This window comes from Rhyacophila brunnea, unplaced genomic scaffold, assembly GCF_057557595.1.
Source record: "Rhyacophila brunnea isolate RB1 unplaced genomic scaffold, BYU_Rbru_1.0 scaffold_4, whole genome shotgun sequence".
Classification (NCBI taxonomy): domain Eukaryota; kingdom Metazoa; phylum Arthropoda; class Insecta; order Trichoptera; family Rhyacophilidae; genus Rhyacophila; species Rhyacophila brunnea.
In genome coordinates this window covers 45,222,500-45,235,649 of record NW_028233068.1, presented here as the reverse complement: position 1 = coordinate 45,235,649, position 13,150 = coordinate 45,222,500, and positions in this window count along the sequence as shown.

The window sequence follows — 13,150 nt, the reverse complement described above, 5'->3', positions numbered from 1 at the left end:
TGTATATTTTTTTTTTTTGAAAGATTTTGTTGACGGACTCTAAGCTGTCCGCCCATTAATGGCATTTGGTCGCGTTTTTACCCCTCTATTCCCCGCGAAAGCTTACCGCGCCGACTAGATTCTATATTTCCTACGGTGAAAGGGTCAATAGGCGATCAGACAGTTTTTTTAAAATCTCTCCCCCCTAACTGCCACTTTTTCTATAAATACCAATACATTTTTGCATGATAATTTAGGAATTGAACTGACTAATAGCTTCCCTCGCTTTATTTCCTAGTTAAAAATAACAGTGACGTAATTTTCATTATTGACCTCTCAAAACTATTGTGTGTTACATTGTATAGAAGAAAACCACGCAACAGATTAATACGATAGAAATAAGAAATCTAAAAGCCATCGTCATGGATCAAGGTTTTGAAGCAGGGTACTTTATGATGGTCAGACGGTCAAGTAATAGACTTTCTTAAATGTTCTTAAACTTTTTTTTACCATATCCGATCGTAAGAAGGTCATATTGGCATCCATAGAGTGACAAACTTTATATTATCATACTACAGAGTCTGTAGTCTGTTACGTCTGACGCAACTACATGTTGCAAAAAATATAGTCTTTAACATATTATGTTTAAGTTTATCTCATATTTATCTGCTCTCGACATATTACGTAGCTTGTTATACCGTACCGAGTAAGGCAAGCCAGTCTCATTAATTTTGTGTTCGATGTTAAAACTGTTTGAAAAAAATATAGGAGCGCCACCTCACCACTGTCTCCCAATTTAGAAGGATAATTAGTACATGCCAAGGTAGACTACCGCTAACTCTTCCAATGAAACAAGGCTTTATAGCCAAAATTTGTGGAGGGGATCCATTTTGAAACAAATCCATAATATTTTTTGTGGGGTTGAGGGGGAGTGGGGTTATGAAAATCTATTAGGTGCCATTGACTGAGCCGCCTGCTACTACGCTCGCCTCGCTTCTACCGCGAAATAATGTACATTTTTATGTACATTCCCCATATCCAGACACTCCAGACGACTCCGTCGCTCTGTCTTGTCTTTTAGGTATGCCGTATCAGAATAACATTGGATGTCCTACGACCTAGTACCTACATAGTTGCACCAATTTATCAGTTTCACGGGTCTTCCGGTAGCCACAACTCTTGCGTGTCATAAAATGTCGAGAGAAGTGGAGCCAACCAGTTCAAAGACTGTTTGATAGCCAAATCATCCGGTCCATGATTATCAGTTATAGGTCTTGACGAAAAATAAGAAGTAATATTTCACTTACTAAAATATATTTTTTTAATTTTGATTATTGAATGAAAAAATTATTCAAATTATGATTCGATACAAATAACGTTTTGGCCAAGCGGTGATATAAATAATTATTTCCAGGAATCTATAATTTATAATAATGTTGTACGTCACACACATATCAACAGATGTCGTAGTTTAGCAAGGCCTGTTTAATTATTAAATTTTAATAAAGCAAAAATTCACATATCAAAATTTGCGGTTAGCAATCTCGGGAGAAATCAGGGATCAGTATTTTCAATCCCGAGCTGATTGCGGGATTCATGAAAAAAATACAGGCAGATTTTGTGTTTTGCTAATATACTTTTCTACATTTAGTGGTAAGTATACTTTTTTATATCAATCGTGGCCCCCACATCCTGAAACGGGCCCCTAGGCTACAATATTTGGCGGGCCCCTCTACCTATCGCTAAAAGGCAATGTGACACTGTACAAGCATTTTCCAAATGGTGTTCGAGGTAAAATTATGGGTATTGAGTGTAATTTTAGCGATTTTTTGTATTTTAAAAAACACACAATAATCAAATTGTATCGCATAACCACGTATTTCAGAATGTTAATATGCCTGAAATAAAATAGCACCGCAGGCGATTTTTTGACTATTAGAGAAAAATTTTAATGTTCGTATATCTCACCTATCTGACCCACCCACCACACCGGGCCCTCAGACCAGAGCCATGTCAGCCCCCCCTAATATCAATACTTACCCCTTACCATCAATACTTACTACTCAATAATTAACCCATAAGTGTGAGGCCTCAGTGCCAGCGTTCGGCGCAGCGTTGAGCGTTGTGCGCAACTCAAACGTATAACCGTGTGTGAAAATGTTCGTAGACATTTCTAATGCTCCGAACGCTGCCACCTAGGACGTACACTTGAGACATGACGTTTGATTAACCAGGATCACTTAAAAATACCTATTGATTACTAAAATTGATATAATCGTTTTAACTCAATTAATTCCATTAAATATTCGTTGGTATTGAAGTTTTCTATTGTTTATTTATGATTTAAGTTAACTTTGTATCAAGTATGTAAAAAATCAAGATTAAATGAATGAATCAGAATCAAATAAAGGGATGAATCAAGAAAATATCTAAAAAAAAATAAAAACGTTTATTTTGCCTTTTTTACACAAAATGATATAGGTAAAGGTAAATGTAAGGTAAGTGTAAAGGTTCATGATGAAACGGAAAGATAATTAATATTAAAACTGTAGCTAACTATATACTCTTTGTGACATTTAGAATGTGCATGGTATATTTATATTTTTTTGTTTTATCAAACAGCTCATATGTACCTATCGAACTTTACACGATATTTATCAATTTAAAATAAACTTTATAAATCAAATCTCAAAAAATATATCGAACTCTATACCTATCAGTAACATCATGAAATGATGTTTACATCTTTTAAGTTACAATGGAACAAACAAATAGATAGGGAAAAAATGTGCTTAGGTATCATGGAAATAATGAAAGTGTTGTTCAGAAGCCAAATATTTTTAAATCACAGATTAATAGCACTTCGAAGTATGATTTGGTAAAACTCTAAACAGCTAATATGTAAAAAATGTTGGAATACTTATAGTGCCACTAAAAATAACCGTATGGCCAAATACTATTGAATAACTACTACAATTTAGTAGGAAACCTTTGATTGAACACGGCATAAAATGATAAAGAAGATGTACCGCATGGTTTAACCATAACCGATTGTTTTCCTTTCTAGTATGACGTAACTAGTAGTTTTTTTATTCGGTTTATTGATTTTTTTTCGGTTTTCATTTTTCTTTGTTCTTAATATGTAATATTAAAAATAAAAGCCAATTCCGATATCACTCGATTTCAGTATTAACAAATCGAAAATGATTACCAACGCTAGTTTTTGGTTGTGGTAATTTTCCGTAAACTACGTTACATACCTATACGTATACATACCTAGCTATTTCCTACATAAAAAAATAGTTATATAATAAATAATAACAAATGTGATATTATTCAGATTATAAAACACTTGGTTAGTTGCATTCATAAATTTATCGTTTGATTTTCCTTGATTTTCTATAGGAAGAGAAGGGAAAAATAAATTATTTAGAGTTTAGACTAATATCTATATACCGTAATTTTAATTTGTTTAATTATTGGTCTACGTCATACGATATTATTATTAAAATATTAGAAATTTATTTGCATGGGAATCTGCTACTGGAGACATGGGTTGTTGGCATTAAAATTTTATTTGGTAGGAGTTGTACATTTTGTTGTTTTTCTGCGTGTGCATTAATTTGGTATATTAATTGCATGGCCCATTATCCTAAAGCGGGCCTCCCGGCCAGGATCATTGGCGGCCCCCCTACCCATCGCTAAGTTTAATGGCATGTGTGACGCATAACATTAGCGTTTTCAAAATTGTAAGTATTTGTAGTTTTAATACTACATCTACTTGAATTATGGAGTTGTCCAGTATCAACACAACTTACAACTTCATTTTTTAAATATTAACATCCCCCCGTGAAATAGCGACTTTTCTTTACTATTAGAGCAAATTTATAATGTGTTTATCTCACATATATGATCAACCCGCCATGCCGGGCCCCTAGGTTAGAGCCCTGTCAGCCCCCCCGCCTTTGTGGGGGCTATGATTATATGCATTTTGCTGCCATGTAAGGTTTTCTACAATTTGACCAGTAATTGCCTAGTATCTGTCTATCGATAAGTATTGACTTGCTACAAGTGTGGTCGTGAAATCTAATCTCTTGTATTCTTTAAAAATAATTTAAAAAGCTAATTAATGTCGACTTTTCGAGAATTTTCTTTTATTGGCTTCAAACCTGGAATCATAACGACAAATAAATTAAATATTCAATCCCAAGGACTCATAGAGGAAAATAAAGTGTGGAGTACAATGTAGTAATTACATATCATATTATGTGATGTATTAAACGTCTTAAGACTCTTAGCCACCATTTGTATACGTGTGTTATTGCATTCTGAAATTAAGTTAGTTTACGATCGTATAGTCTGGAGTCTGGGCAATATTTTGTATTGGCTGTACCTAGGGTCGGCAGGTTATATGAAAGTATCGTGAAGCCGGCAAGTATGGTGAGGCAGGCTGGTAATCATTTTGTGGCAAATTTTCCACGTTAACAATATATTATATGGGTACGTTATAATGACCAAAGTAAATCCTCCGTGATGCCCTGCATTCTTTTTATCGCGTCGCTATTTCTCGTAAGTTGTCGGCTTTTGTTGGCCTGCTTCATTCAGTTTATTTAATACCTCTATGGGCTGTACAATCCAGTTTGCCGCGTTCTAATGATTTTTTTTTACGAAAACTGGTTAATAGCCCTTCGCTAAATTGGATTCATGGTCTGAATCCAAAATTATGTTGAAAAACAACATGTGTCTGGTGAATACACGGGACTCAAATTAGCGACCTACATATCAAGAAGAAGTTTGGACAGTCATGGTTTTCAAATTATATTATTTAAAAAATATAGTATTGCAGTTTCGCGTGGCGTGAAGCATTTACACTCCGGTGGAAGGTTTGTGTCATTTACTCGTGTTTGATTATTTTTTGATAATTCAATATGGGAATACGCGACGAAGCGGATATGCATACGATAAGGAATAATAATATAAAAATAAGTAATTCCTAGCATTTCATTTGAAGCAAATAAACATTTTAAAGAGGAAGTGGGTATTATTTTTTTTTTATCTCCAGACCGCTGCTGGCTAATTCCTTTTCTGACTACATTATCATAATATCATCATATTGTTAGAATTCATAACTGACCGTAATTACTTTATCCACCTGACAAGTGGCTGTAAAACAAACAAATAAATAAATATACCTCTTCTTTCCATTAAAGTCTCCATGACAGATTTTTTTTAAATCTAGCATAATTTTATCACATCTACTTCGAACCAAAGTCTGGAAGAAATTCATTTTGTTCTTTGTTTTTATTGTATGTTTGATCAATTCAATTTATTTTTATTTTTAGCTTATTGTGGACATTACAAATTATATATTTAAGAAGTTCACAACACGACATGAAACATTATTATAAAGAATAAAAAAAAGTAATAAAAGCGATAAAAATGAAAATATAAAAAGAGAACATAATATAAACATACAAAAGTAGTGACAATATTTACAATAATTATACATCTGTAGAAGTTCAAAAAAGTACACCGAATTTGCTAATGAGGCCCTATTTTAAGAACTTATAAAATAGCGTCCACCTAAACTCACCCTCATGCAAGTGGAATATATCAACACCCGACGCAATTTGGTTGAACATAGTTATCGCCCTCTCAATTGGCATTACCAGTGGCAGATTGGTTCTGTACCTTGGGAGAATAAACAACTGATGCTCTTTATTTTTAAGATAGTTATCAGGGACATACATGACGTCAACACTGCCCAGAATGGATGGAATGAATTCTCATGCATACATCGTATAAGTCGAAAAAAAATACGTAGCTAAATAAAGATCTCTTCTAAATTGCAGACTGCAGTATGTAATGTTGAGCAGTAAGAGAAAGTCAGTTGGATAACGCCACGAATAGTATCCATACAACCTCATGTAAAGGAGTCTCAAGAATTTCTTCTGAACCCTCTCAACCATAAGGCCATACTTCAACTGATGCGGTGCGCAAACAATAGACCCACTCTCAAGCCTACGCATAAAAAAGACAATTAATATAATGTGTAGGATGGCTATAAGGTAGTGGCGAAGGGTGGAGATAGGCTGTTAAGATCCACCATAAATCGTACACATTAAACTATTTCAGTCATACGTATTTGTTTTCATTGAAATTCACAATTCACAGATTGTGTTGGTTAGTTTTTAAAATTCAGTTAAACGGCGCGAAAACCGGACCATAATAGATAATAGTAAAAAAAATACTATATTTATCTATATAAAATATCTTAAAGTATGTAATTAAATCATACATAACTTTGGATAATTTAGACTTAGAATAAAATTATATTTGTTTATCTATTATAGTTTGGTTTTAATGGAAATGAATTTCAGAAAATGAACCAGCAATATTGTGTAATATGTATTCTTATACAACGAAAACAAATAAGTATGAATGAAAAAGTGTATGTAGGTACACCAATTTGTTGTACCGCCCAAAATATTATACCAAAAGTATTATGGTTTGGTTAGGCAGGGTTTTATTGATTCTTAAAAACTAACCAACACCATCTCTGTAAACAGGCACTAAGACTTACTGCAATAAAAACGAATACCTACGTATGATTAACAAAATTTAATGTACACTATTTATGGTAGATCTTAACAGCCTACCTCCAACCTTCGTTGCTATTATAAGGTACGCAAGATACAGCAAATGGTATGGGGGGTCCATTTTGAAAAATATCTGTATTATGATAATTTATTATTGATTGTTTATACACCGTTGGGGTGGACGATTATCTAAAAATACCCTGATAACTGACCTCCGCTCTCACCCTGCCTACTACGCCACTTTAATCACATACCCCTATTCTCCCGGGTGCATTCTATATACCCATATACTCAATAATTTGATACTAATGGCCTGGCCTGCGGTTATAACTTTTGGTGGAATGCTCATCTACGATTTTCTACAACTTGTTGAATCCCCAAGTGTTTATCTAGTACTTGTCGCCTTATTAGAACAAACTAATATCCATTTGTGACGTCCGCGCCGTGCTAACCTACTAAATATTTCTTTTAACACCACCACCATATCGGTGCGCATACAATTTTATATCGGTATGCCTCCGAGATATGGACAGCAAAAGCAAGAGACAGAGATCAGATGAATTCAAAATTATCAGTGAGCTCCAGATTCGAGACAGACTTTCATCGCTATCTCCAGCATACTTTCACTTTGTTTTTGGGTCATAAAGAACGCACAATCTTGCAAAACTCGTGGTATTTGGCTAGACTCGGCAACGGTCGAAGAGGATGAGAAAGAGCTAGTTTTTCCAGTGGCAGAACCCCCGTGATCCGATCCTGAGAAGATTGGAGTTATGCCATGAAGGAGACCGCTCGACGACCAAATCACCCGGGTCACGGTTCTTAGTTGTCCCAACGAAAAAGAAGTAATATTCCACTCCCTTAAATATTTTCCCATTCCCGGGACGGATCCGGATACGAAAACTCACTTCTTATGTAGGCGCCTGATATACCTACTAAATAAAATAAAAGAAACACTCCGTAAGTACAGTTTACAAATCATATTTTTGCTGTAACCATTTTAGATAAACACTTTTATAGTCTATGATGGATACTCTGAGTTAGTTTGTGCCAATATTGGTAGTAAAGATACAATTATAAATAAATTAGGAATAGCATTATCTTTTTTTTAGTTAACTTTTTCAAAATATCCTTCCAGATTTAGTTCGCTCTCATCTTCAAAAAAATATTTTTCAATACGACGGCTTTTCGCACATAAATTTTTCTTCCAGATTCATTCAGCCTATTGAGTTTTTATTACTCTTTCTTACCTATCAAATCTGTTTTAACTGGGAAGAAGTAGGTAAGTTTAGTTTTTAGATTGGGTAAGTCATATAGATTAACTTCTAAATTAAATGAGTTATTTAATTATTTAAGAAAAATAAGTAAAATTGAACTGATTTATAAAACTATACATTTAATTTGATTCTAGAATTAAATAAACATAATGTTATTATTGCATAATTCAACAAAAATTATAAGATTAATACTTACTATTAAGACTGAGTAGGTACTTGATGGAATTTGAATTTGAATGTTACGTATCGGTCCGTGCTGGATGTTATAATATATAACTGAGATCCGTTGGCTTGAAATTCCTGGACGTTTCGCTTCCCGGAAATGGTTGAACCAGGATTTGAGTCAGAGCTTTCCGGGACAATCATCCCGTTTTCGTGAGTCAGTAGAATTTTCGCTCGTGCCATAGGGTCACCATCGTTGCGGCGCGGCGTAGTGGTGTACATACTTTATACGCATTTGATATATTATGCATTAAAATCAATCATTGATTGATTTCGCAACGCGAAAATAAACATATGACATAATACCGCGTATTTTGTTAGAACTAAAACTCTTCTTCGGTCGTATCCATACGCCTCCAAGAATTCCTCTCGCTTGCCAGCCTTCATTAATCGTTCCAGGTCATACCAGCATCCCATAGCTCCCACTCAATAGATAGTATTTAGCGGCATTCCAGGACACATGAAGAACGCACGTGGCCGAGTCAGGTCCAACGTCGCCTCTTCACTCTCAGTGCGATAAGAGGCTGCTTGGTGCATTCTCTTATTTCCTCGTTACTCCTGAAGTCATAAAGCCTTAAAACATCACCGTCAGAATGCAAGAGTCAAACAGGCGGCATGTTTAGATCAACGCTTTGTGCAATAGCACTTGCCCTGATCCAGATTTCTCTCTGATTAGCGACGGGCAAAACATCGAGCGTCGACAGCTTCAAATACTTGGAGGTACACATCACGTGAGATGGTATTTTGTAGAGAGAGCTCGCTATCTGAATGGGAATGGCTGGAGCAACACTCAACTCGATGCGGAGTGTCTAGGACTCACGATTGTACTCGGAACTAAAATTAGGTCATTAAACTTAAATAAATACAACTTTGGCCTGTTAATATATTTTAAGTCCCGCATACTATCTCGCCGAACTAAAAACACTCTTTACAAGACACTTGTAAAGCCAGAGCTCACCTACGCATCGGAAACCTGGACATTAGCTCTGCGAAATGAACGTGCCCTGAATATCTTTGAAAGAAAAATTCTCCGCCGTATATATGGACCGATGAAGGACGGTACCAATTGGAGAATATATAATGCTGAGCTCTACGGGCTGTACGAAGATTGCAGCGCAGTTCAATCAATTAAGATTGGGATACTGCTATGGCTAGGTCATGTGCACCGTATGAATGACAATGAACCGGCAAAGAGAGTGATGTCCAGCAATCCAATAGGGTGTAGAAGAAGAGGCAGGCCAAAGATTCGCTGGTTGGATGGAGCTCCCAGTGACTGCCGTATTCTGGGAGTACCGAATTGGAAAGCGGCCACACTGGATAGGGACAGGTGGAGGGAGCTGTTGGAGGGGGCCAGGACCAACACCGGGTTGTCGCGCCCCTGATTATGATGATCATTAAAATTATATTAGATACCTACCTACTAAAATATTTTAAATTTAAAGGTTTCGATATGCTAATTATTTGTCCTGAACGTTTTTATTTCTTCGAAAATATGTTTTTAAAAAATCGAATTTTTTTTAATAATATCTAAAAAAACGCCTCTTTGATATTTCCTGCGGGGGCGGCCGAGCCTCTTTGGGCGGGTTGCGTTTGGGTGTTGCGTGGAAATTGTTGTACTTATCATCGTCTACCATGAGCTGTCGTGCCGAAATGAGAACACCGTATAGCATTGTGAATAATATTTAGTGGCCTTCCAGGATGCTGAAATCTGGTTCATTTGAAGCGAAGACAGACCATAATATTGAGACTATCTTGAGGCATTTATAGCACAAGGATGCCACTGTCTGATATCGTAAGGTAGGTAGGTATCTAAAACTGGCGACATTGTCGACGCCAAACTATGAGTAAAGGATAATCTGGGTAGAGACAAGTTACACATTTGGCGGGTTTAGATGCGTGGATGTCCAAGGCACTGACTGATTTTGAGGCCCCCCAAGATAAAAATAAAACAAAACCCATAAAAACCTAGTAACTAACTACTAGAAAACAGATCTATATATTTCTTTCCAAAAATCACATGCTGCAACTAAGAACAATTATCTATTGAATGATAGTGATGAGTGTTGATACATTAATATTATCGGTTTATTTTTTGTATACAAGTATGCATTTGTTTGAGTATTTATGTTATAGGCACCTTTGCCGAGAGCTATTGAAATTTTGTAATACGCAAATTTTTAAGAAGTTGGTATAATTTAATAATTTATGACTGGTATGAACTGTTTCGAGGCCACTTTAAAAAAAATGACGAATCAATTGCGATATTTTCGTCAAATAAAATCATCGCTGGTTGCACATAACGTTACATTGATTTTTTCGCGTTGATTTTCAGGTCTTCTGAATGACCCGATAGGGTTAGCATACGACAGCGCTATCAGTATTAACATGTAAATTGTACGTAACGCATTTCACCGTGGCACAGTTCGCCGTGAGCTTTCTTATCGGAAAGAGATGACAGTATACTTACTATACGGTATCCAATTTTATTAGATTCGATATGAACATTAATTCAATTTTCATAGCTGATTTTGGCAAAATTCGCGTCTACCATCAGTTTGCTGGTAAACAGACTCGCAACTTACCTACGTATATGCAACTTTAATAGTGTTATTTTCCCTCTATTAAAACAATACAATGAATAAATATTGGTACACGTCGGTTTACAGGAAGCCTTATTAGATTCAATATGAACATAAATTCAATTTTCATAGCTGATTTTTGAAAATTCATGAATTCAAGAATGAAATAACTAATAATCCAATATATCGGCTATTTTCAAAATTCGTTTGCAGCCGGCGTCATGTAAGTTAAGCACAGTTAAGCGGTGACGATTATACCTCGACCAGGTAGTATCAACTTCCGTAATATGAAGTCGAAGAGAATAATGAAGAGAAACGGGGCTAGGGTACAGCCTTGTCACCAATTCTGACATAACTTACGGTAGGTATTTAAAAAAAACTACAACACGCCATGAGGCCCAATAAGAGTAGTGTAGTGCAACCATAGTGTATTTCGTAATAGAAGAGAAACAATCACAAATGCCCAGGATTTGATAAAATCACATATATATTGTGACCTCACTGAGAACGAACTCGGGGCCCCAGATGAAAGGCTAGCGCCTTACGCACTCTACTACGGGAACCCATGAGAGTGCAAGTGTTAATATCTATAAACCACTTGTTAAATCTATAGTGTGTATAAATGCCCCCTACGAGCGTGTGACGTTCTACAGTAGTGTTCCCCAAATGGTAACAAAATTACGGATATTCCGAGTATTTTTGTCGGTTTTTTGTATTTTTATAATAAATCTACTTTAATTATTGAGTTGTCGCCACTCGACATCATAATGAATACGTGTATTAAATAAGGCTCTAAGTACCAAAAAGTAGTATTGCCTGTAGTTACAAAATACCAAGTCATTGCAGTAAAATTTCATGAAGCAGACCTTTTGAAAAATGTAGTTTTACAGTGTGAAGCAATCACGGCAGCTTCTATAATTTTTAGGCCAACGGACAACGTCGACAGGTTTAATTATTTTGCTGTATTTTTTTGACTTGCTTGAGGCACTTAGACTATAGTTGAAGTTATTGGCGTTGGTATGTAGAACATTTTTCTATAAAAATGTCAGTTTTTATTATTTTGGTACTTAGCGCCTTAATTAACACACGTATTCATATTATGAAGCACTGATTAAGACCTCTTTTTGTTGTAGCCAAGTAACATGCAACCCTTTGCCATATTGGATAAACAGTCATTTCTATTAATCAGGCAGCACACTAAAAATAATTATAAAATACAATTCTACCTGTCAATTATCATTTAATTATATCAATCATCATAATATCACATAAAATTACATCGCACTGACACATATTTTTAAATGTTAATAGTTATCATTGCAGGCGACTTTTTTTAACAATAAGAGCACCCCTAGGCTAGAGCCCTGTCATCCCCCGCGTTGTGGAGGGCATGCCTACTGTCGACAACGATCTCTTGTTGCGGTACTAATCTTTATTCCAAGGGCAACGATATCTGCATCAAGCAATCGCGTCTGAAAGTAATGGCGATAAAAATAATATAATAGTTTGCTTCCGGAAGTGTGTGGGAGTTTTTATCTTCATTATTATAGAATGTTATCAACATAATTAAACGGAATCTGAAAGCGCCACTGTAAATGTTTCAATAGTCTGACGCCCTAAATGTTAATGAAAAATGATTAGTCCGAATTCCCTACACGGACAAAAATTTTAATTGTTTGTTTCTATTATAAAAAATGGAAGACAACTAATTTTTTCTAGTTGTATGTATCAACGATATTGTTTTTCAGTTGCTTCTAACGTTATCTCAACTGATTACTATCTGTTTTATCATGTGGCTATGTAAATTCACACCGCATGTGACAACACCATTATATTTTCTATTCAGCAGAGGGACGAGTGATGACTATGGCCCCAGGGGGGGGGGCTGACAAGGACCTAGTCTGGGGGCCCGGGCTCAGAAGGGGCCCGATGAGGCAAGTCGACCAGATAAGTGAGATAAACACACATCACAAATGTGCTTTACTAGTAAAAATAAGTCGCCTGCGGCCCTATTTTTCTTCAATAATATTATTATTTAAAATTATGTGGTTGTACGATCAATTTTTAATTGTGCATCGATACTCGACTCGGATGTATTAAAATATACGAAAACACACTAAATATACATTGAAGTTAGGCGCCCTCCACCGAAACCCGCCCCGCACCACACTCGGTCTTAATCGAGCGTATCGCGGTCACATTGCCTTTATCCTTAGTGATTGGTAGGGGGGCCCGCCAAAGATCCTAGCCTGGGGGCCCGCTTCAGGATGTGGGGGCCATGGTGATGACTGATGGTCAACCAGGGTTCAATTTACAAGAGGATTTTTAAGAGGAATTTACAATGGAACACTTTGTTGAAAGGTTAAACGTAAATTTTCAAATAATGAAAAGTTTTACTGGTCATCTTGCTTTTACTAACAGCGAGGTTTTACTTGGTAGGGTCGGTTACTATCATGGCCCCCACATCTTAAAGCGGGCCCCCAGGCCAGGATCTATG